General features: G+C 39.4%; 1 long non-coding RNA gene across 1 annotated transcript; it reads right to left on the bottom strand.

The window, feature by feature from the left end:
* Positions 1-15,771: 15,771 nt before the first annotated feature.
* On the bottom strand, positions 15,772-23,889 carry LOC141277670 (uncharacterized). The gene is made up of 3 exons (XR_012329431.1): positions 21,169-23,889; positions 18,636-18,836; positions 15,772-17,444 (listed from the first exon to the last, which is right to left on the bottom strand). It is a non-coding gene; the product is annotated as an uncharacterized lncRNA (long non-coding RNA).
* Between the last annotated feature and the right edge of the window lie 298 nt (positions 23,890-24,187).

Consider the following 24,187-nt stretch of genomic DNA (forward strand, 5'->3'; position numbering starts at 1 on the left):
GGTGGATTCTTAACCACTGTGCCACCAGGGAAGTCCCAGATTTCATAGTTTTTAATCACTGGGGTTCTGCATATTAAATAAATGGGTAGTTCATGTTTTTGTTGCTCTTGTGGGTATGATCTGTTTTTCAAGTATTTATTCTATTTGGCTACTTTGAGGAAGGAAAACTATTAATTTCTGTATATTTACCTTGTGTGTAGCTACTTTACTGAATTTTCTTATCAATGTAAATAATTCTAAGTGGGCTTTATTTTTTATATTTTTTATTGAAGTATAGTTGATTTACAATGTTGTGTTAATTTCCGCTGTATATCAAAGTGATTCAGTTATATATACATTCTTTTTTTAATATTCTTTTCCATTATGGTTTATCATAGGATATGAATACAGTTCTCTATACTCTACAGTAGGACCTTGTTGTTTATCCATTCCATATACAATAGCTTACATCTCCTAACCCCAACCTCCCACTCCACCCCACCCTCCCTTGGCAACCAGAAGTCTGTCCTCTATGTCGTTGAGTCTGTTTCTGTTTCATAGATAGGTTCATTTGTGTCATATTTTAGATTCTACATATAAGTGATATCATATGGTATTTGTCTTTCTCTTTCTGACTTACTTCCCTTAGTATGATAATCTCTAGGTGCATCCATGTTGCTGCAAATGGTATTCTTTCTTTCTTTTTTATGTCTGAGTAGTATTCCATTGTACATAGGTACCATATCTTCTTTATCCATTCCTCTGTCGATGGACATTTAGGTTGCTTCCATGTCTTGGCTAGTATAAATAGTGCTGCTATGAACATAGGGGTGCATGTGTCTTTCTGGATTAGAGTTTTGTCTGGATGTATGCCCAGGAGTGGGATTGCTGGATCATATGGTAGCTCTAGTTTTAGTTTTCTGAGGAACCTCCATACTATTTTCCATAGTGGCTGTACCAATTTACATTCCCTTCAACAGTATAGGAGGGTTCCCTTTTCTCCACATCCTCTACAGCATTTGTTATTTGTAGCGTTTTTAATGATGGCCATTCTGACCAGTGTGAGGTGGTACCTCACTGTAATTCTGATTTGCATTTCCCTATAATTAGCAATGTTGAGCATCTTTTCATGTGCCTATTGGCCACTTGTATTTCTCCTTTGGAGAAATGTCTTTTATGGTCTTCTGACCATTTTCCTATTGGGTTGTTTGTTTTTTTGTTGTTAAGTTGCATGAACTGTTCATATGTTTTGAAAATTAAGCCCTTATCGGGCACATTGTTTGCAAATATTTTCTCCCATTCTGTAGGTTGTCTTTTTTTTTTTATGGTTTACTTTGCTGTGCAAAAGCTTGTAAATTTGATTAGGTCCCATTTGTTTATTTTTGTTTTTATTTCTATTGCGTTGGGAGACTGACCTAAGAAAACATTGCTATGATTTATGTCAGAGAATGTTTTGCCTATGATCTCTTCTAGGAGTTTTATAGTGTCATGTTGTATGTTTAAGTCTTTAAGCCATTTTGAGTTTATTTTTGTGTATGGTGAGAGGGTGTGTTCTAACTTCATTGATTTACATGTGGCTGTCCAGCTTTCCCAGCAACACTTGCTGAAGAAACTGTCATCTCTCCATTGTATATTCTTGCCTCCTCTGTTGAAGATTAATTGACTGTAGGTGTGTGGGTTTACTTCTGGGCTCTCTATTCTGTTCCATTGATCCATATGTCTGTTTTTGTGCCAATACCATGCTGTTTTGATTACTGTAGCTTTGTAGTATTGTCTCAAGTCTGGGAGGGTTATGTCTCCTGCTTTGTTCTTTTCTTCAGGAGTCCTTTGGCAAATCTGGGTCTCTTATTGTTCCATATAAATTTTAGGATTATGTGTTCTAGTTCTGTGAAAAATGTCATGGGTAATTTGATAGGGATTGCATGAAATCTGTAGATTGCTTTGGGTAGTATTGACATTTTAGCAATATTAATTCTTCCAATCCAAGAGCATGGGATATCTTTCCATTTCTTTGAATCATCTTCAATTTCCTTTATTAATGTTTTATAGTTCTCAGAGTATAAGTCTTTCACGTCCTTGGTCAGGTTTATTCCTAAGTATTTTATTTTGGGGGGTGTGATTTTGAAAGGTATTTTTTTTTACATTCCCTTTCTGATATTTCATTTTTAGTGTAAAGAAATGCAACAGATTTCTGTATGTTAATCTTGTATCCTGCTACGTTGCTGAATTCGTTGATCAGTTCTAGTAGTTCTTGTGTGGAGTCCTTAGGGTTTTCTATATATAGAATCATGTCATCTGCATATAATGACAATTTTACCTCTTCCCTTCCAATTTGGATACCTTTTATTTGCTTTTCTTGTCTGATTACTGTGGCTAGGACTTCCAATCTATGTTGAACAGAAGAGGTGAGAGTGGGCATCCTTGTCTTGTTGCAGCTTTTAGTGGGAAGGCTTTCAGCTTTTCACCATTGAGTATTACATTGGCTGTGGATTTGTCACATATAGCTTTTATTATGTTGGGATATGTTCCCTCTATACCCACTTTGATAAGCGTTTTTATCATGAATGGATGTTGAATTTTGTCAAATGCTTTTTCTGCATCTATTGTGATGATCATGTGGTTTTTGTCTTTTGTTTATGTGGTGTTATCACATTGATTTGTGTATGTAGAACTATCCTCGTTAATTGGGGATGAATTCCACTTGGTGGTGGTATATGATCTTTTTAATGTGTTGTTGGATTTGGTTTGCTACTGTTTTGTTGAGAATTTTTGAAAATTCTATATTCATCAAAGATACTGGTCTGTAATTTGTTTTGGTGGTATCTTTGTCTGGCTTTGGTATTAGGGTGATGGTGGCTTCATAGAATGTCTTTGGGAGTGTTCCCTCCTCAAGTTTTTGGAAAAGTTTGAGAAGGATCAGTATAAGTATTTCTTTATATGTTTGGTAGAATTCACCTGTGAAGCCATCTGGTCGTGGACTTTTGTTTGTAGGGAGTTTTTCTTTTTTTTTTTTTTAAATTACAGATTCTCTCTCACCTCTAGTGATGAGTCAGTTCAAATTATCTATTTCTTCTTGATTCAGTTTTGGTGGGCTGTATTTGTCTAGAAAGTTGTCCATTTCTTCTAGGTTGTTGAATTTGTTGGCATATAATTGTTCATAGTAATCCCTTATGGTTTTTTGTATTCTGTGGTATCAGTTGTTGTGTCTCCTTTTTCATTTTATATTTTGTTTATTTGGGTTCTCTCTCTTTTCTTGGTGAGCCTTGCCAGAGGTTTGTCAGTCTTGTTTATCCTTTCAAAGAACCAACTCTTGGTTTTATTGATTTTTTCTATTTTTTCAGTCTCTGTTTTATTTATTTCCTCCCTGATCTTTATTATTTCCTTCCTTCTGCTGACTTTAGGTTTTGTTTGTTCTTCTTTCTCTAATTCTTTTAAGTTGTAAGTTATGTTGTTTTATTTGAGATTTTTCTTGTTTTTTTGAAGAAGGCCTGTATCACTATGAACTTCCTTCTAAGAACTGCTTTTACTGCATCCCATAGATTTTGTTATGGTTGTGTTTTCATTGTCATTTGTCTCAAGGTATTTTCAAATTTCCTCTTTGATTTCATCATTGACCCATTGGTTTTTTAATAGCATATTATTTAGTCTCCATGTAATCTCTTTTTTTGTTCCTTCATTTCTTTTTCTGTGGTTGATGTCTAGTGTCATGCTGTTGTGGTCAGAAAAGACGCTTGAGATAATTCTATACTCTTAAATTTGTTGAGGCTTGTTTTGTGCCCTAGTATGTGGTCAGTCCTAGAGAATGTTCCATGTACACTTGAAAAGAATGTGTATTCTGGTTTTTAATTTTTTTTGGATGTAATGTCCTGGAAATATCAATTAAGTCTTACTGTTTGATTGTATCATTTAGGATCTCTGTTTCCTTATTGATCTTCTGTCTAGAAGATCTGTCCATTGATGTGAGTGGGGTGTTAAATTCTCCTACTATTATTGTATTCTTATCAGTTTCTCCCTTTATGTCTGTTAGTATTTGTTTTATGTATTTGGGTGCTCCTATATTAGGTGCATATATGTTGATGACTGTAAAATCCTCTTCTTGTGTTGATCCTTTTATCGTCATATAGTGTCCTTTTTTATCTTTGTTTATGACCTTTGTTTCAAAGTCTATTTTGTCTGATAGGAGTATTGCGACCCCCGCTTTCTTTTCATTTCTGTTTCCATGAAATATCTTCTTCTATCCCCTCACTTTCAATCTATGTGTGTCCTTTGCCCTAAAGTGGGTCTCTTGTAGGCAGCATATTATAGGCTCTTGTTTTTTATCCAATCCACCACTCTGTGTCTTTTGATTGGAGCATTTAGTCCATTGACATTTAAGGTAATTATTGATAGATATGTATTTATTGCCATTTTAACCTTGTTTCCCCCTGGATTTTATATTTCTTCTTTGTCCCTTTTTCTTTTTCCTTTTGTGGTGTGATGATTTTATTTTATATTATATTTATGTTCTCTTCTTGTTGGTTTTTGTGAATCTATTCTATGTTTTTGATTTGTGGTTACCCTGTTTTTCAAGTATGTTAACCCCATCCTATATCTACTTCCCTTCAACTGGTAGTCATTTATGCTCAAACACATTCTAGGAAATGAAAAAACAAACAACAACAACTACGTTTTCTTATGCTTCTCCCCCACATTTTATGATTTTGATGTCCTCTTTTACATCTTCACGTTCATCCTTTTGCTGTTCATGGTGGTTATCATCACTTTCACAGAAATTTTTTGATTTTTTAAAATCTGGGTACTGGCTTATTTAGGTGATGTGCTTTCCAATTGTGATTCTCTCTTTCCTATATATTCTTACTTCTTTTCTATTTAGAGAAGACCTTTCAACATTTCGTTTAGGATAGGCTTAGTATTGCTGTATTCTTTTAGTTTTTCACTTGTCTGAGAAATTCTTTCTCTCTCCTTCTATTCTAAATGATAATCTTGCTGGGTAGAGTATCCTAGGTTGCAGATTTTTCCCTTTCAGGACTTTGAATGTCTCTTGCCACTCCCTTCTGGCCTGCAACATTTCTGTAGAGAAATCAACTGATAGCTTTATATGGGGGTTCCCTTGTAATTAGCTCTTTTTTTTCTTGCTGCTTTTAGCATCCTCTCTTTAACTTTTGCCATTTTTATTGTAATATGTCTTTGCGTAGGTCTGTTTGGGTTTACCTTGTTTGGGATGCTCTGTGCTCCCTGCACCTGGATGTCTGTTTCCTTATTTAGGTTTGGAAAGTTTTCAGCTGTAATTTCTTCAAATACATTTTCGATCCCCTTTTCTCTTTCTTCCCCTTCTGGAATCCCTATTATGCATAGGTTGACATGCTTTATATTATCCCATACGTCTCTTATGTTTTATTTCTTTTTCATTTGGCTTTCTATCTGCTGTCCTGATTGGCTGATTTCCATTATTCTATCTTCCAGGTCACTTATTTGTTCTTCTGCATTATTTATTTTGTTTTGGGTTTTTTTGGCCACGCCACACAGCTGTGGGGGTCTTAGTTCCCTGACCAGGGATTGAACCCATGCCCTTGGCAGTGAAGTTGCGGGGTCCTCACCACTGGACCACCAGGGAATTCTCCCTTCTTCTGCATTATTTATTCTGCTATTCATTGCCTTTAGTTCACTTTTTGTCTCAGCAGATGAGTTTTCTGATTTTTCTTGGTTCCTCTTTATAGTTTCTAGTTCCTTTTTATGGTACTCTGAATTACTGTCAATAGCCTTTCTTAATTCCTTCAATATTTTCATTATCTCCTTTTAATTTTTTATTTTATTTTATTTTTGCGGTACACAGGCCTCTCACTGTTGTGGCCTCTTCGTTGCGGAGCACAGGCTCCGGACGCGCAGGCTCAGCAGCCATGGCTCACAGGCCCAACTGCTCTGCGGCATGTGGGATCTTCCCAGACCGGGGCACAAACCCGTGTCCCCTGCATTGGCAGGTGGACTCTCAACCACTGTGCCACCAGGGAAGCCCTCATTATCTCCTTTTTGAAATTGGTGTCTATTAGACTGAAGAGGTATGTTTCATTGTTTGTTCTTTCAGGGGAATTCTCTTGGTCTTTTAACTGGGAGTGATTCCTCTGCTTCTTCATTTTACTTCTATTTCTCTTATTCTGTGAGTTTAGGAGACACAGTTATCTACTGGGGTCTTGGAGGGCTATTTATATGTGGGAGTGTCCCTGTGTAGCTTGTGTGAGTTTAATATTTTTGGTGCATGGGCTCTTTTTAGTATGGATGCCTGTTGCCTCTTTCCTCAGTGTGTGCTGGCTGTTATCCCCTTGATATGGGGTGTGCAGATGCAGCGACTGGTGCCCAGTCATGAGGTTCTTGGTGGTGTGTTGGCTCACGCGTACCCCTGAAGCACATGATGGGAATAGAGGCAGCTTGAGACTGCTCCTGAAGATGAGGGGGTGGTGGTGGTGGTGGCTTACAACCACTCCTGGAGCTCGTGTAAGTGGTGTCCTGTTGACTGAGAGCTCACACAGGGAAAAAGGGTGTAATGGCAGGTCCCACCCCTCTCTGCATGCATTGCCCCCACAATGGCACCTGGCCTCTAAGGCGGCCCAGGCTTCCTCCACGTAAACCCTCAGGTTCGGCTGCACCAGACTCCAGCCCCTTCTGTCTGTTTCTGTGCAGCCCACCCATTCCTCTCCCCAGGTCTGATCTCCGAAGCCCGAGCTTCCACACCCAGCCCCTGCTTGCACTGGCGGATACACGTCTCAGGCTGGGGAGTGCAGAGCGGTGGCACTCACAGTCTCTGCAGGTCTCTCTCCATCCTAGCTGCTGCAAACCGGTTGCTGCACTCTTCTCTGAGGCTCCAAAGCTCCCCCTCTGTCCCAGCTGATCTCTCCTCCGGTGATGGGACTTCCTGGGGTGCAGGAAACTTTCCTCTTTCACAGCTCCCTCCCAGGGGTGTATGTACTGTCCCGATTCCTTTCTCACTTTTTTTCTCTCTTTTTTCTTCTGTCCTACCTGGTTACGTGGAGATTTTCTTGCCCTTTCAGAAGTCTGAGGTCTTCTTCCAGCATTCAGTAGATATTCTGTGAGAATCATTCCACATGTAGATGTATTTTGATGTATTTGTGGGAGAAGGTGAGCTTCATGTCCTACGACTGCCATCTTGATTGCTCCTCTAAGTGGATTTTATTTTGTTTTGTATGTTTTCTTGATATTCTGTTTGATTTCTCATTGTTAGTGTACAGAAATACAATTTATTTTTGAGTGTTGATTTTGCCTCCTGCAACTTTGTTTATTAGTTGTAACAGTTCTTTTGGTAGAGTCTATACAATTTTATATATTTCAGATCATGTCATCTGCAGACAGAGACAGTTTTACTTCTTCCTTTCCTGTTTGGATGCCTTCCATTTCTTTTTCTTGTCTAATGGCTCTGGCTAGGACTTTAAGTACTATGTTGCATAAAAGTGGAGAGAGTGGGCATCCTAGTCTTGTTCCTGATCTTAGAAGAAAAGCTTTCAGCTTTTCACCATTCAGTATGATGTTAACTGTGGGCTTGTCATATATGACCTTTATTATGTTGAGGTACAATTCATTCTGTACCTAATTTATTGAGAATTTTTATTATGAAAGGATGTTGAATTTTGCCAAATGATTTTTCTGCATCTACTGAGACAATAATAAGATTTTTTCCCTTCATTTTGTTAATGTGGTGTATCACATTTATTGATTTGTGTATGTTGAACCATTCTTGCATCCCACGGATAAATCCCACTTGATCATGGTATATGATCCTTTGAATGTACTGTTGAGTTTGGTTTGCTAATATTTTGTTGAGGATCTTTTCATCTGTGTTCATCAGAGATATTGGTCTGTAATTTTCTCTTCTTGTAATGTCACATGAGTCCTTATTAAGAGGGATTCTGGAGGAGTCAGAGTGAGAGCAGGAGGCAGTGTGATAATGGAAGCAGAGATTGGGTGATGCATTTTGAAGATTCAGGAAGAGGCCAGAAGCCAAGGAATACTGACGTCCACTAGAAGGCTGGATGAAGAAAAGGAATGGATTCTCCCTGGAGCCTCCAGAAGGAATCGGCCCCGTGGCACCTTGACGTTAGCCCAGTGAAACTTATTTTGAACTTCTTGCCTCCAGAACTGTAAGAGAATAAGTTTGTGTGTTTTTTTTAACTTTATTTATTTATCTACATATATTTATATTTATTTATTTTTGGCTGTGTTGGGTCCTTGTTGCTGCGCACGGGCTTCCTCCAGTTGTGGCGAGTGGGGGCTACTCCTCATTGTGGTTCACGGGCCTCATTGAGGTGTCCTCTCTCTGTTGGGGAGCCATGGGTTCTAGGCATGCGGGCCTCAGTAGCTGTGGCACACGGACTCAGTAGTTGTGGCTCGTGGGCTCTAGAGCGCAGGTGCAGTTGTGGTGCATGGGCCCAGCTGCTCCATGGCTTGTGTGATCCTCCTGGACCAGGGCTCAATCCCACGTCCCCTGCCCTGGCAGGCGGATTCCCAACCACTGCGCCACCAGGGAAGTCCAAGTTTGTGTTTTTTTAAGCCATCACATTTGTTACAACAGCAATAGAAAACTAATACACTTCCTTGCTCCCCTACAGATTTTTACCTCTTACAAAACTACTTGCATTCAAACTGTCCTCTCAAGGTGTGCTTCTGGGGGAACCCAAACTATTAACACTCACCATCTTTGCTCTACTCACCATCCCCTTCTTACCACCCCAGGCCAAGTCCACATTGTCTTTTCCTGGAAAGTTGCTGGAGTCTCTACCAGCAACTATTGAAATATTAAACCCACTACCAAATATTACACCCACTACCAATATTAAACTCATGCAGCCATATTTATTGATTTAATTAGAGGTTATGCTTTCAGTATTCTCTTCATTTGCTTATTTCTCTATACCTATACTATTTTACTTGCTATGACAGTGTGACAGGAGATATTTGTTGACATGAAATTGTCACTCCTGGAAGTTCAAAGTGATTTGGCATTCATTAATTTCATTTGAATAACACTTTTATTTTCTTCACAATGATTTTGAAGATTTTTTTGTGCCTTTTTAAAATTTTTATTTATAAGTTGGAGTATAATTGCTTTACAATGTTGTGTTAGTTTCTGCTGTACAATGAAGTGAATCAGCTGTATGTATACATACATCCCCTCCCTCTTGGACCTCCCTCCCATCCCCACCCCCCATCCCGCCCATCCAGGTCGTCACAGAGCACCGAGCTGAGCTCCCTGTGCTATACAGCAGGTTCCCACTGGTTAGCTATTTTACACATGGTAGTGTGTTTATGTCAAACCCAATCTCCCAATTCATCCCACCCTCCCCTTCCCTCGCTGTGTCCACACATCCATTGATTTTGAAGATTTTTAAGGCACTTACTCATCAAGCATATATATTATTACTGTATTAAGGCAGGGAAGTAAATATCTATTATATTTGGAAATTAGTTACAGAGATAGAATCAATTATAGCTGGGTTGAGTGGAAAGGGAATAATAATGGGTATAAAGTAGCAATATAGTTGGAAGGGCTGAGGAGAGGTAGACTGCCAGAACCCACTTTGAAAGCAAACCGCAGAACTGAGTCTCCAGGGGCACTGCTCCTCCTGCCATAAACCGAAAGGTGTTTTTTGAGTGGACCACTACCACTAAAGTGCTGATGTGGGAGCCACTGCCTCTGCTGTGATAGGGAAGCCACTTCTGCTAAGTCAGGAAACTACAGCCTCAGCTGCTGGCATTGGAACCAGGCCACCTCAGTTATGATCTGCATCCACAAGAATGAATTCCTTGCACCTGGCCTCTGTTGCTACAGCACTTGGTTCCAAATCCAAGCATTGGATGCATGCATCTGTTATGCAGAATCTGAATCTCATCCACAATTTTAGTTGTAAGAGATCTGGAAAATAGACCTTGTGGCTTTCAAGTCTCTGTGAGCCAGGAAGGCCCAGAATGGAATTGGAGCAGAATGGAGCAAGCCAGTGCACAAAACCCAGTACCACCATGTGCTAGCAACAATATTGGAACCATAAAAAGGAAAAAATGTTTTGGTTAATGTTCCCTGGAATAGAAAACTGCATTAGGTACAGCAGCCTATTCCTGTTCATTGTGATTAGTAGTCTATTATTACTATACTTGTTCTGTAGCAATATTGGTTCTCCTTTGCTTATGCCAATATTTTGGTAAGCTTTAGTGAGCCCATGTTTAAAATAACTGCCTCAGGTCACAGATTGCAAGTTCTCTCTTTTATTTTTCCATGTGTCAGCCGCAGTGTTTGAGAGCCTAGGGGCACTGGATAATAGTTACTGGCTGATGATCTTGAGCCTTCATTCCATAACCAAAGGGGAAAGTTCTTGAATTCATGTAGAAATTATTTTGTTGAATTAGATCCTGGGGCTAAAAACTTTTGAATTCTGCCCTAACCACATAACCACAGTAATTTTTCTGGGCTGTTGCTATGCTGTGATGTTTTGAACATCCAGCATCCACGCTCAGAGGAAAGGAGAAGGAAGTGGTGTGCTGTGCAAAGACTTACGCGTGAAGTCCTGTTTGAATGAAGCTGAGGAACTTTGATGGGGGCGGTCACAATTCTTCCTTCTTTCTTGTTTCATAGTGTTTAATTTGCTAAGACTTCTAGTTCCATCGGACGCTATAATAGGGGAAAAGCCACACCAACTGCTCTTCAATTGACAGTTGTTTTGCTCCCCACGGAAAACACTGGAAGCCATCTGATAAATTTAGCTTTGTGAAAATAGCATTTTAAAGGCAGATGATCGTTGGCTGTTATAATTTTACTCCTGGATTTTCATGCATGCCTCTTCAAAGATTTTTGGATTGTAAAGAGAAACCAAAACATAACTTTAGGAAGATGGTTTATCCATCAAAGGTTGTGAAAATAAATGCTCAAATATGAATTGTGATACTGGGCTCTTTGAAAGAGCTCTGAGAGCAAGATGCTTCTTTTCAGAGAGCATCATCAAAGTTTGTGTATTGCAGTCATTTGAATAATGATAGGGGATCTTGGCAAACCAGCAGCAAAATATAAAATGACAAACATCTGGGAAGTTGGCAGCTGTGAGTTGGAAGGCTATCTCGTGGTGTCACAGGTGTGCAAAGTAAATGCTCGGGGATCAGGTGGAAGCAGTTATTGTAGGTAGTAGGACTAGAGGCTGCAACATGAGAGATTGAGGTTTTCTGTCTTTATTTGTTCCCCAAACAGATGACCAGGAAACTAGCCATTAATTTATGCACGTATTGCATATTGTACACATCTTTCTAGAAATATTTTGCATTTTTATCAAACAAATCCAACACTGAGCGTTCTTTTAAAATAAATTTTTTTTTATTGTAGTTGATTTATAATGTTGGGTTAGTTTCTGGTGTACAGCAAAGTGATTCGGCTATATACTTTTCTTTTCTAATATGGTTTATTACAGGATATTGAATATAGTTCCCTGTGCTATACAGTAGGACGTTGTTTATTTTATATATAGTAGTGTATATCTGCTAATCCAAAACTCCTAATTTATCTCTTCCTCACCCCTTTCCCCTTTGGTAACCATAACTTTGTTTTCTATGTCTGTGAGTCTGTTTCTGTTTCGTAGATAAGTTCATTTGTGTCTTTTTTTTAATTTTTATTTTTTTGGCTGCGCTGCGCGGCATGCAGGATCTTAGTTCCCCAACCAGAGATCAAACCTGTGACCCCTGCAGTGGAATTGCATAGTCCTAACCACTGCACTGCCAGGGAATTCCCTCTTCTTTTTTTAAATATTGGCTATATTCCTTATAGCTTATTTTATTATTATTATTGTTATTATTGTTTTACTTTTTGGCCGCACCACACGGCATGTGGGAGGCATGCAGGATCTTAGTTCCCTGACCAGGGATCAAACCCATGCCCCGTGCAGTGGAACTGTGGAGTCTTAACCACTGGACTGCCAGGGAAGTCCCTGTGTCATATTTTAGATTCCACATATAAGTGATATCATATAACATTTGTCTTTGTCTGACTTACTTCACTTAGTATAATCTCTAGGTCCATCCAGGACTTACTTCACTTAGTATAATCTCTAGGTCCATCCATGTTGCTGCAAATGGCATTTTTTCATTCTTATTTATGGCTGAGTAGTATTCCATTGTATATATTTACCGCATCTTCTTTATCCATTCATCTGTCAATGGACATTTAGGTTGCTTCCACATCTTGGCTATTGTAAATAGTGCCGCTATGAACATTGAGGTGCACGTATCTTTTAAAATTAGTTTTCTCTGGATATATGCCCAGGAGCGGGATTGCTGGATCATATGGCAACTCTATTTTTAGCTTTGTAAGGAACCTCCATACTGTTTTCCATAGGGGCTGCACCGATTTATTTTCCCACCAACAGTATGGGGGGGGTTCCCTTTTCCCCACACCCTTTACAGTATTTGTTATTTGTCGACTTTTTAATGATGGCCGTTGTGAGTGGTGTGTGGTGATACCTCATTGTAGTTTTGATTTGCATTTCTCTAATAATTAGCAATGCTGAGCATCTTTTCGTGTGCTATTGGCTATTCACATGTCTTCTTTGGAGAAATATCTTTAGGTCTTCTGCCCATTTTTTGATTGGGTTGCCTGTTATTGAGTTGTATGAGCTGTTTGTATATTTTTGAAATTAAGCCCTTATCGGTTGCATCGTGTGCAAATATTTTCTCCCATTCTGTAAGTTGTCATTTCGTTTTGTTTACGGTTTCCTTTGCTTTCCAAAAGCTTATGTTTGATTAGGTCCCATTTCTTTATTTTGCTTTTATTTTTATTGCCTTGGGAGACTGACCTAAGAAAACATTGCTACAATTTATGTCAGACAATGTTTTGCCTATGCTCTCTTCTAGGAGTTTTATGGTGTCATGTCTTTAAGCCATTTTGAGTTTATTTTTGTGTATGGTGTGAGGGAGTGTTTTAACTTCCATTGATTTACATGAGGCTGTCCAGCTTTCCCAACATCACTTGCTGAAGAGACTCTGTTCTCCATTGTATATTCTTGCCTCCTTTGTCAAAGATTGACTGTAGGCATATAGGTTTATTTCTGGGCTGTCTATTCTGTTCCATTTATCCATATGTCTGTTTTTGTGCCAATACTGTGCTGTTTTGATTACTGTAGCTTTGTAGTATTGTTTGAAGTCTGGGAGGGTTATGCCTCCTGCTTTGTTCTTTTTCTTCAGGATTCCTTTGGCAATTCTGGGTCTTTTATGGTTCCATATGAATTTTAGGATTCTTTGTTCTAGTTCTGTGAAAAATGTCATGGGTAATTTGATAGGGATCGGATTAAATCTGTACAGTAAGTCCCCTATATACGAACCTTCAAGTTGCGAACTTTCAAAGATGCGAATGTACGTTCACACGTCCAATCTCATAAGTTAGTTCATGTGTCTGGAGTACATTGTCACGTGTGTGCATCCTCTACAAGTGGTTGTGCTTTTGTGTACTTTACAGTACTGTATAGAGCACAGTAGTACAGTATCTTTATTTCAGGCCCAGGATGTCTGGAAGAAAGCATGAAAGCAGTGATGATGTAGCTGGTACTGCTAAGAAGTGCCAGCTGTTGTACTGTACTACTGTACTTTTCAAGCTACTGTACTGTAAGATTAAAAATGTTTTATTTTTTGTTTTTTATGTATCATTTGTGTGAAAAGTATTATAAACCTATTACAGTACAGTACTATATAGCCAATTGTGTTAGTTGGGTACCTAGGCTTTGTTGGACTTATGAACAAATTAGACTTATGAATGTGCTCTTGGAATGGAACTCGTTCATATGTAGGGGACTAACTGTAGATTGCTTTGGGCAGTATGGCCATTTTAACAACTTTCTTCCAATCTAAGAGTGTGGGATATCTTTCCATTTCTTTATATCATCTTCAATTTCCTTTATCAATGTTTTTTTTTTTTCTTTTTTTTTTTTTGCGGTACGTGGGCCTCTCACTGTTGTGGCCTCTCCCGTTGCGGAGCCCAGGCTCCGGACGTGCAGGCCCAGCCGCTCCGCGGCATGTGGGATCTTCCTGGATCGGGGCACGAACCCGTGTACCCTGCATCGGCAGGCGGACTCTCAACCACTGCGCCACCAGGGAAGCCCTATCAATGTTTTATAGTTCTCAATATATAAGTCTTTTACCTCCTTGGTCAGGTTTATCCCTAAGTATTTTATTTTTCTGATGTGATTTTAAAAGGGATTTTTTTTTTCTTTTTTTTTTTACTTTCCCTTTCTGATACTTCAATGTTAGTGTAAAGAAATGCCACTGGGGCTTCCCTGGTGGTGCAGTGGTTGAGAGTCCGCCTGCCAATGCAGGGGACATGGGTTCGTGCCCCGGTCCGGGAAGATCCCACATGCTGCGGAGTGGCTGGGCCCGTGAGCCATGGCTGCTGAGCCTTTGCGTCCAGAGCCTGTGCTCCATAATGGGAGAGGCCATGGCAGTGAGAGGCCTGTGTACTGCAAAAAAAAAAAAAAAAAAAAAAAAATGCAAGTGATTTCTGTATGTTAATCTTGTATCCTGCTACCTTGCTGAATTTGTTGATTAGTTCTAGTAGCTTTTGTGTGGAGTCCTCAGAGTTTTCTGTATATAGTATCATGTCATCAGTGTATAATGACAATTTTACCTCTTCCTTTCCAATTTGGATACCTTTTATTTCTTGTCTGATTGCTGTGGCTAGAACTACCATTACTATGTTGAAAGGAAGTGGTGAAAGTGGGGATCCTTGTCTTGTTTCAGATTTTATCAGGAAGGTTTTCAGCTTTTCACTATCGAGTTTTATGTTGGCTGTGGGTCTCATAAATAGCTTTTATTATGTTGAGATATGTTCCCTCTATACCTACTTTGGTGAGAGTTTTTATCATGAATGGATGTTGAATTTTGTCAGATGCTTTTTCTGCATCTATTGAGATGATCGTGTGGTTCTTGTCTTTTCTTTAGTTGATGTGGTATATCACATTGATTTGTGTATGTTGAACCATCCTTGTGACCCTGGGAGGAATCCAACTTGGTCATGATCTTTTTTATGTGTTGTTGGATTCGGTTTGCTAATATTTTGTTGAGAATATTTGTATTTATATTCATCAAAGATATTGGCCTGTAATTTTCTTTTTTGGTAGCCACACTTGGCATTCTTAATGCTGTGTTGGATTCTTCCTTTCCCTTGGATTTATTGGGCCTCAAGTAAATTAATGAATATTTTAATAAAACCAATATTATTTGTCAAATAAAATGATCATGTTAAAAAGCCTCTACCATGGATTTAAAACTTTGCTGTAATTATAAATTCTCCACATTTAAATCAGCCTTCATTTTAATTAAGTTTTCTTTTTTCCTTAGATCAGTGTTTCTCAAAAGTATGGTCACCAGACTAACAGCATCAGATTCACATGGGAACTTGTTAGAAATGCAGATTCTCAGGCCTGGCCAAGACCCATGGAATCAGAACTCTGGTGGTGGAGTCTAGCAGTCTGTGTTTAAACAAGCCATTCAGGAGAGCCAGATGTGAGAACCACTGCTAGTCTAGGGTCAGAGACATTAGACAGTAGGCTCTGGTCATCTCAACTCAAACCTCTAATGAAATTGTGTTTCTTTCCATTTCAGAGGGTAACCTTCTGTGCAGGTAATTTAGATTGGAAGACAGTACTACTGGAACTATATGTTGCTGAGGTCATCCCCATCAGAGCTGGGAAAATTCCCTTCAGGTGATTAACCACAATGTAGGACTAGGAGGAAATGATCTCTTGCTCATTTATACCTAGTTCTTTATTACTTGACAATAATTATATTATTTTTTAATTTATGTATTTTTGAAAAATTTTTAAAGATTCAGAAATGATTACAGATTATGTGACAGATAGTAGCCACTTTGAACCAATAAACATTAACATTTATTAATTAAATATTAACATATTTTCTTCTAGTGTTACTTTTTACCACTTGAAATTGAAATGTTCTGTTATCTCTGTCCCAAACCTATTCTCCTTCCTGTCTTTACCTCCCTTCCTTCCCAGAAGCAACCTCCACCATGGATTTGGCACTATCTACTGTATGTGTTTTCATCACATACATATGTATTCACAAGTGATATTAGTACTGTTTTTGGTAGTTTTTCCTACATTGACATCAACGGTGTTACATGAGGCACATAATATAAACTTGCACATCACCTTCTTCTGCCCTGAACCAGGTGACCATGAAATGAAAAATTGTTTTTTCCTTCAGTTTATGGATGGATAGGTGTTCATTGGGACTAAATTATAGTATCTGCTTATGGGAAGGTATTACAGGTTGAATTGTGCCCGCCCCCCCCCCCCCAAGATATGTTGAAGTTCTAATCCCCCATTACCTCAGAATGTGACCTTATTTGGAAATAGGGTAATTGCAGATAAAGCAGTTAGGTAAAGATAAGGTCATACTGGACTAGGGTGGGTACTTAATCCAGTATGGCTGGTGTCCTTACAAGAAGAGGAGACACAGACAAGAGACACACTGCATGAGACAAGAGGCAGAGACTAGAGTGATGGGTCTATAAGCCCAGGAATGTGGAGGGTTGCTGGCAACCACCAGAGGCTAGAAGAGGCAAGGAAGGACCGTTTCCTAGAGCCCTCAGAAGGAGGATGACCCTGCTGACATCTTGATTTTGGAATTCTAGACTCCAGAATTGTGAGAGAATAAATGTCTGTTGTTTGAAGCCACCCAATTTGTGGTACTATGTTGCAGCAGCCCTAGGAAACTAATACAAATGGAAATGAAGAGTCAGTTTAGCTCAACTCAATATGCCGTAGAGAGCGCCCATAACATGTGAGTAAACTGATTATTTCAGAAATGTTGGGGAATTAGTCTAGTTAACTGAATTTTCTGGTTTGGGCATTAACCAGCTTACTCTGTATTTAATTTCTACCAACAGTATTACATGTTTAAACATCTGGGTTGTTCAGTTATAAAGAAACTAAAAAAGCCACATGGCCACCAAATTCACTGTAGATCCTATAATATTACCATGTTCTAATAAAGAAATTAAAGTACTGGGAAAAACTTGTAGATGAAACAGTTATATTTAACTGAACCAAATTCCAAGATTAAGAAGACAATGTGATATAATTAAAACTAAAGCTATATTGCCCTTAATTTACTCCTTCTTTGATAATGCATAAAGCACTTTTAATGTTGCAAATATATGCTCATTATCAAACTAGTTATGGTTGTTACTCCAGTATTGTAGAACAACTCAGTTTATTCATTTCTTCTTCCTCTCTTACCACCTCTGCTGCCGCCGCCACCACCATCAGCTCCACTGCCTCCAGCACCTCCTCCTTCTCCACCAGCACCTCCTCCACAATTGCTCCAGCACCACCACCACCACTTCATGCTTCAGGCAGCCTTTGTGTTGCTGGGTTGACTGAGAGTTACTCATCAAACGTCTCCTGGAAACAAGACTTGAGGAAAAAAGACAGATGACTCAGTCTATGTATGTAGCAAGGTGGGGGACATAAAAACTTATATGGACATCCTTAATATAAGGCAAAACAGGAAAACAGAGATTCTAAAGATGCAAAAATAAACTGTTACATTAGTCCAGATCTGGATGACTACTTTTAGCCATGGATGTCTTCAGCCATGATGATAATGAATTTGGGGTAGATCTTCTATTAGGTAAGTCATTAACTAGCCAATCATTAAAAAACACTCCAGTCATAAAATCATTTTGAGTGATTTCTACCGACCAGGTTTTAGAGCTTTTACCTGAAGAAACAGTGTCTCATTCTTTTGGTTTTCCCATGTGTAGGATAGGCATGGATGATATTTAGATACTCAGTAAGTATTTGATGATTTAATTCCTATTGTGATTCTGACACTAGAAGCTACAAATATACTTATTTTTTTGTTAATTATTTTTTTTGGAAAAGGTAATACAAATTTGGCCATACCTACCAAACTTGCAGATTGATTGCTTTATTTATGTATTTATGTTGAAGTATAGTTGCTGTACAACATTTTATAAGTTACGGGTGTATAACAGCGATTCATAATTTTTAAAGGTTATACTCCATTTAGTTAATATAAAATATTGGCTGTATTCCCTGTGCTGTACCATACATCCTAATAGCTTATTTCATACATCATAATTCGTACCAGATGTATTTCTTCTCTGCCCCAGTAATTCCACCTCTTAACATTGCTCCTGAAGATACATATGTACATAAAAGAAAGGCCGTGTGTAGAAGGTTACTCATGGCAGCGTTGCTCACAACCTAGAATCCAGCACTAGGACACTAGGTTGTGAGGAACGCCTGTTATATTGGAACACAGCCATGCCCAATCATTTACATATGGTCAAAGGCTGTTTCTGTGCCACAGGGAGGAGTTCAGTGGTTCTGACAGAGACTATATGGCCCACAAAAACCTAAAATAGTTACTATGTGACGCTTAAAAAAGAAAAAGCTTATGGACCTCAGCTCTAAGTGCTTCAGTTTAACAAAATCTTACCTATGCTTTTATAGTACATGCAAATACAAGTACAAAACAGTTAGAGTACAAAATAGTTAAAAAGGAAACCCAAACGATGAGCTTCACTCTTGAGAATGCACAGGAGGGATGGTGTTCTTTTTCAGTTTGACAATCCTTACCCTCAAGAGAAAAAAAGTGGAAGGCAAGATTGCTTCATCTTTAATTTATGTGACAAAGATTCGTTGGGTGTATACTCAGGGGAAGGTACTCCAGGGACTGCAGGATGCAGAGACAAAGAAAGCACGATCCTTCTTCTTCGGGGCTCACAGTCTAGCAAGGGACTCAGACATGTTAAGCAATTAGATGCAAAATGATGAATGCTGTAAGAAAGAGAAGAAAAAAGTGCCGTGAGAGCATGAACAGCCACAGAAGATGTGTGAATCTGCCCAAGGCCTTTTAAAAAAATCATGAGAGGGGCTTTTTACAAAAGGGTGTCAAGGTGAAATAAAAATTGCCAATGAGACAGGTTTTACTCTTTCTGAGCAAAAGAGGGTAGTGAAAGAGTATCTGTCTAAACCCTAAACAAAATGTTTAAGCCCAAGAGCATTACTGTATCCTTTTTGTTTTTCAGGGCCCTAACTTCATGCAGCTAGATTTGTTGTTTGAATTCTGACCTGTTCAAGCTTTTACAGTGGATCATTTGATGCTTCATGAAAGTAAAATCTGCATCTTATTGTTGTAGGCATTTTTCACAAGAGCAAAATTTATTTTCCTCGTTTGGTTTCCCATAGGTTTAGCATGTAAGAGAAGCGTATCAGTCTGTCAGTGTGTTTCAAAAAGAAGAGAGATGAGAAACCACGGGCTTCACTTCCCATGTGCTGAATTTTCTTTTTCACTTTAGATTAGGTCACACAGCTTGTTTTGGACACTGTTCTACCCAAGGTGACCTTAGTATTGCTCAGATATGGAACAAAAGGCAAAGTTGTATGACAGAAGTTGATCCATAAACTTCAGGTTCACATTGTTTCCTTGATCACCTCCTTTTGCTTCTGCAGACCAACTCTCCACCCTTTCTACTCTCCTTTCTGGACCCAAAGGCTGACCTGCATGGATTCCATCAGTATGCTTCCTGGCCTCTGGCTTCTGGCTGGGTTCAGCCAACGAGAAGACATGGCTGACAGCAGGAAGGGAAGAGAGTGAAGTTCTAGGTATTTGTTTCCCCACTTTGTCCTGTAGGATCATCATAAGCTGCATCCCTCTGCTGCAGGAAGGACTGGGGCCAATTTCACTCAACTCTCACTGTGTACAGGTTCCAGTAACTGCTTCCTGTTGGCTCTTCTGTGCCCTGTTGTTACTGGCCTTGGGGTACTTCATTGTGCCTGGTGATTTTCCCCATCGCCTCCCACACGTTTGTTAGCAATTTCTTTATGAAACTCTCCTCACATTAGCCCAGCTGACTGTGCTGTGCCAGGGATTTGAGGGATGCAGTATATATTCCTGTAAGGTTTCACAAATCAAAAGTTTTATTCGGTTCCACGGTACTGATTTCCACCACTCTGTCTTCCAGCACACTGATCCGTTCTTCTGCCTCATTTATTCTGCTATTGATTCCTTCTAGTGTAATTTTCATTTCAGTTATTGTATTCTTTAGTTCTGTTTGGTTGTTCTTTACATTTCCTACTCTTTGTTAAAAACTAAACTTCTCAGTCTCTGCATCCATTCTTTTCCCGAGTTCTTGGATCATCTTTATGATCATTATTCTGAATTCTTTCTTTCTTGAAGTGGAGATTTCCTATCTCTACTTCACTTAGTAGTTCTTCTGGGGTTTTATCTTGTTCCTTTACGGGGAACATATTCCATTGCCATCTCATTTTGTTTAAATTTCTATTTGTATTTTTATGAATGTGGTAGGTTAGTTACACTTCTTGACCTTGCAGATGTAGCCCTCTGTGTCCCAGCAGTACATGCCCCTCTTGTCACCCAAGGGCCAGCTGGTCCAGGGTAGGTTCTGACATGTGTTGGCAGACTAAGTTCCACAGGCTGTAGGACTGTTCTGTTCTTGTGTCTGCCCCCTGGTGGGTGAGGCTGGGTCTTTGCCCTCTGGTGGGCAGGTCCATGTCAAGAGGTGGCTGGGGGCAGCTTCTCTGCTGATGGGTGGGGCTGTGTTCCTCACCTGTTGGGTTTTTGGCCTGAGGTGTGCCAGCACTGCAGCCTACATGCTGTTGGGTAGGGCCAGGTTTTGGTGCTAATGACCCAGGCAAGATGTCCACCTCCAGCAAGAGTTCATATAGATGAACACTCACTGGGTATCTCTGCCACCAGCATCCATGTCTCCAGGGCGAGCCACAGCCACCCCTTGCTTCCCCAGGAAACCCTATGAGACCAGCAGGTAGGTCTGGCCCAGGCTCCTCTGAAGTCACTGCTTTTGCCCTGGGTCCCAGTGTGCGTGAGACCTTGTGTACGCCCTCCAAGAGTAGAGTCTGTTTCCCCAGTCCTGTGCAGCTCCTGCACTCAAGCCTTGCTGGCCTTCAAAGCCAAGTGCTCTGGGGGTTCCTACTCCCAAGGCCAGACCCCTGTGCTGGGGAGCCTGATGTGGGGCCCAGAGCTTTTACTCCTGTGGGAGAACATATAAAACATAATTGTTCTCCAGTTTGTGGGTCACCCACCCGGCTAATATGGGATTTAATTATATTGCAAGTGTGCCCCTCTTACCATCTCACTGTGGTTTCTTCTTTAGGTCTTTGGATATAGAATATCTTTCTTTGGTAGGTTCCAGTCTTTTTTTTTATCAGTGGCTCTTCAACAGTTCGTTGTGACTTTGGTGTGCTCATGAGAGGAGGTTACTTCAAGGTCCTTCTAGTCCACATCTTGTCTCCAATCCAGTTCAGTTTTTGTGAGTCAGAAATCCAGATATGGCTTAGCTGAATGCCTCTGATTCAGATTCTTTCATGAATGAGGTTGCAGTGGAGTTGTCTGTCTGCTGAGGCTGCATTCACCTTGAAACTCAAATGGAAAAGACAGAGCAGTGGAAATCACTGTCGCAGAACAGAATAAAGAAGAATGAATGAAAAGAAATGAGGACAGTCTCAGAGACCTCTGGGACAACATTAAATTCACCAACGTTTTGCATTATAGGGGTCCCACAAGGAGAAGAGAGAGAGAAAGGGCCTGAGAGAAAATTTGAAGAGATAATATTGAAAACTTCCCTAGCATGGGAAAGGAAACAGCCACCCAAGTCCAGGGAGCTCAGAGAGTCCCATACAGGACTGACCCAAGGAGGAACACACGGATTCACACAGTAATGAAATTGACAAAAATTAATTACAGGTAAAGAAAATATTAAAAGCAACAAGGGAAAAGCACCAAATAGCATACAAGGGAATCCACATAAGGCCATCAACTGATTTTTCAGCAGAAACTCTGCAGGCAAGAAGGAAGTAGCATGATATATTTAAAGTAATGAAAGGGAAAAACCTACAACCAAGAATACTCTACCCAGAAAGGCTCTTGTTCAGATGCTATGGCGGAATCAAAAGCTTTACAGACAAGCAAAAGCTAAAAGAATTCAGCACCGACAAAGCAGCTTCACAACAAATGGAAGTTTTACAACACGTTCCTAGGAACTTCTCTAGGAAGAAAAAGGCCACAACTAGAAACAAAATTATGAAATGGGAAAGCTCACCAGAAAAGGCAAACATGCAGTAAAGGTAGGAAATCATCCACATAAATATGCTATCAAAACCAGCAACTGTGAGAAGAGGAGAGTACAGATACAGGATATTGGAAATGCATTTGAAATTAAGAGACCAGCAATTTAAAACAATCTTCTTAATATATATAGACTGCTATATCAAAACGTCATGACAACTGCAAACAAAAAATCTACAATAGATAAACACACACATACACAAAGGCAATCCAGACACAGTACTAAAGATAGTCATCAAAGCACGAGAGAACAAAAGAGGAAGGGAAAAACAAAAACCTACAAAAACAAATCCAAAATCCAAAACAATTCACAAGATGGCCATAAGAACATACACCTCAGTAATTACCTTAAATGTAAATGGACTCAATGCCCCAACCAAAAGACACAAACTGGCTGAATGGATACAAACACAAGACCCATATATAAGCTGTCTACAAGAGACCCACTTCTGATCTAAGGACACATACAGACTGAAAGTAAGGGGGTGGAAAAATGTATTCCATGTAAATGGAAATCAAAAGAAAGCTGGAGTAGCAAAACTCATATCAGACAAAATAGACTTTAAAATAAAGACTGTTACAAGAGACAAAGAAAGAAGATATAATGATTGTAAATATATATGCACACAGCACCTCAATACATAAGGCAAATGTTAACAGATATAAAAGGAGAAATGGACAGTAACACAATGATAGTGGAGGATTTTAACACCTCACTTACATCAATGGACAGATTATCCAGACAGAATATCAATAAGGAAACACAGGTCTTAAATGACACATTAGACTAGATGGACTTTATTGATATTTATCGAACATTCCATCTGAAAGCAGCAGAATACACATTCTTCTCAAGTGCACATGGAAAATTCTCCAGGATAGTTCACATGCTGGGCCACAAAGCAACCCCCGGTAAATTTAAGAAAACTGAAATCATATCAAGCATCTTCTCTGACCACAGCACTATGAGATTAGAAATCAACTATAAGAAAAAAAACTGTAAAAAACAAACACATGGAGGCTAAACAATATGTTTACTAAACAACCAGTGGATTACTAAACAACCAGTGGATCACTGTGGAAACCAAAAAGGAAATAAAAAAATACCTAAAGACAAATGAAAACAAAAACATGATGATTCAAAACCTATGGGGTGCATCAAAAGCAGTTCTAAGAGCGAAGTTTACTGCAATACAAGCTCTCCTCAGGAAACAAGAAAAATATCAACCTAATGTTACACTTAAAGTAGCTATAAAAAGAAGAACAAAGCAAACCCCAAATTAGAAGTAATCATAAAAATCAGAGCAGAAATAAATGAACTAGAGACTAAAATAACAATAGAAAAGATAAATGAAACTAAAAGCTGGTTCAGATAAACAAAATTGATAAAGTTTTAGCCAGACTCATCAAGAAAAAAAGGGAGAGGGCCCAAATCAAAATTAGAAATGAAAAAGGAGAAGTTACAACCAACTTAAGAGACTACCACAAGCAACTACATACCATTAAACAGACAACATAGAAGAAATTGTACCTTTCTGAGAATTTGTCCACCTTCTAAGACTGAACCAGGAAGAAATAGAAAATATGAACAGACCAATTACAAGTACTGAAAATGAACCTGTAATTAAAAAACTCCCAACAAGCCAGATGGCTTCACAGGCGAATCCTACCAAACATTTAGAGAGGAGTTAACACCTATCCTTCTGAGACTATTTCAAAAAATTGCAGAGAGAGGAAGGAACACCCCTGAACTCATTCTATGAGGCCACTATCACCCAGATACCAAAACCAAAGATACCACCCAAAAAAATTTACAAGGCAATATCACTGATAAACATAGACACAAAAATCCTCAACAAAATACTAGCAATCTATGGGCTTCCCTGGTGGCCCAGTGGTTGGGGGTCCACCTGCCGATGCAGAGGACATGGGTTCTTGCCCTGGTCCAGGAAGATCTCACATGCCGTGGAGCGGCTGGGCCCGTAAGCCATGGCCGCTGAGCCTGCGCGTCCAGAGCCTGTGC

Source organism: Tursiops truncatus, chromosome X (genome assembly GCF_011762595.2).
Source record: "Tursiops truncatus isolate mTurTru1 chromosome X, mTurTru1.mat.Y, whole genome shotgun sequence".
NCBI classification, from domain to species: Eukaryota; Metazoa; Chordata; class Mammalia; order Artiodactyla; family Delphinidae; genus Tursiops; species Tursiops truncatus.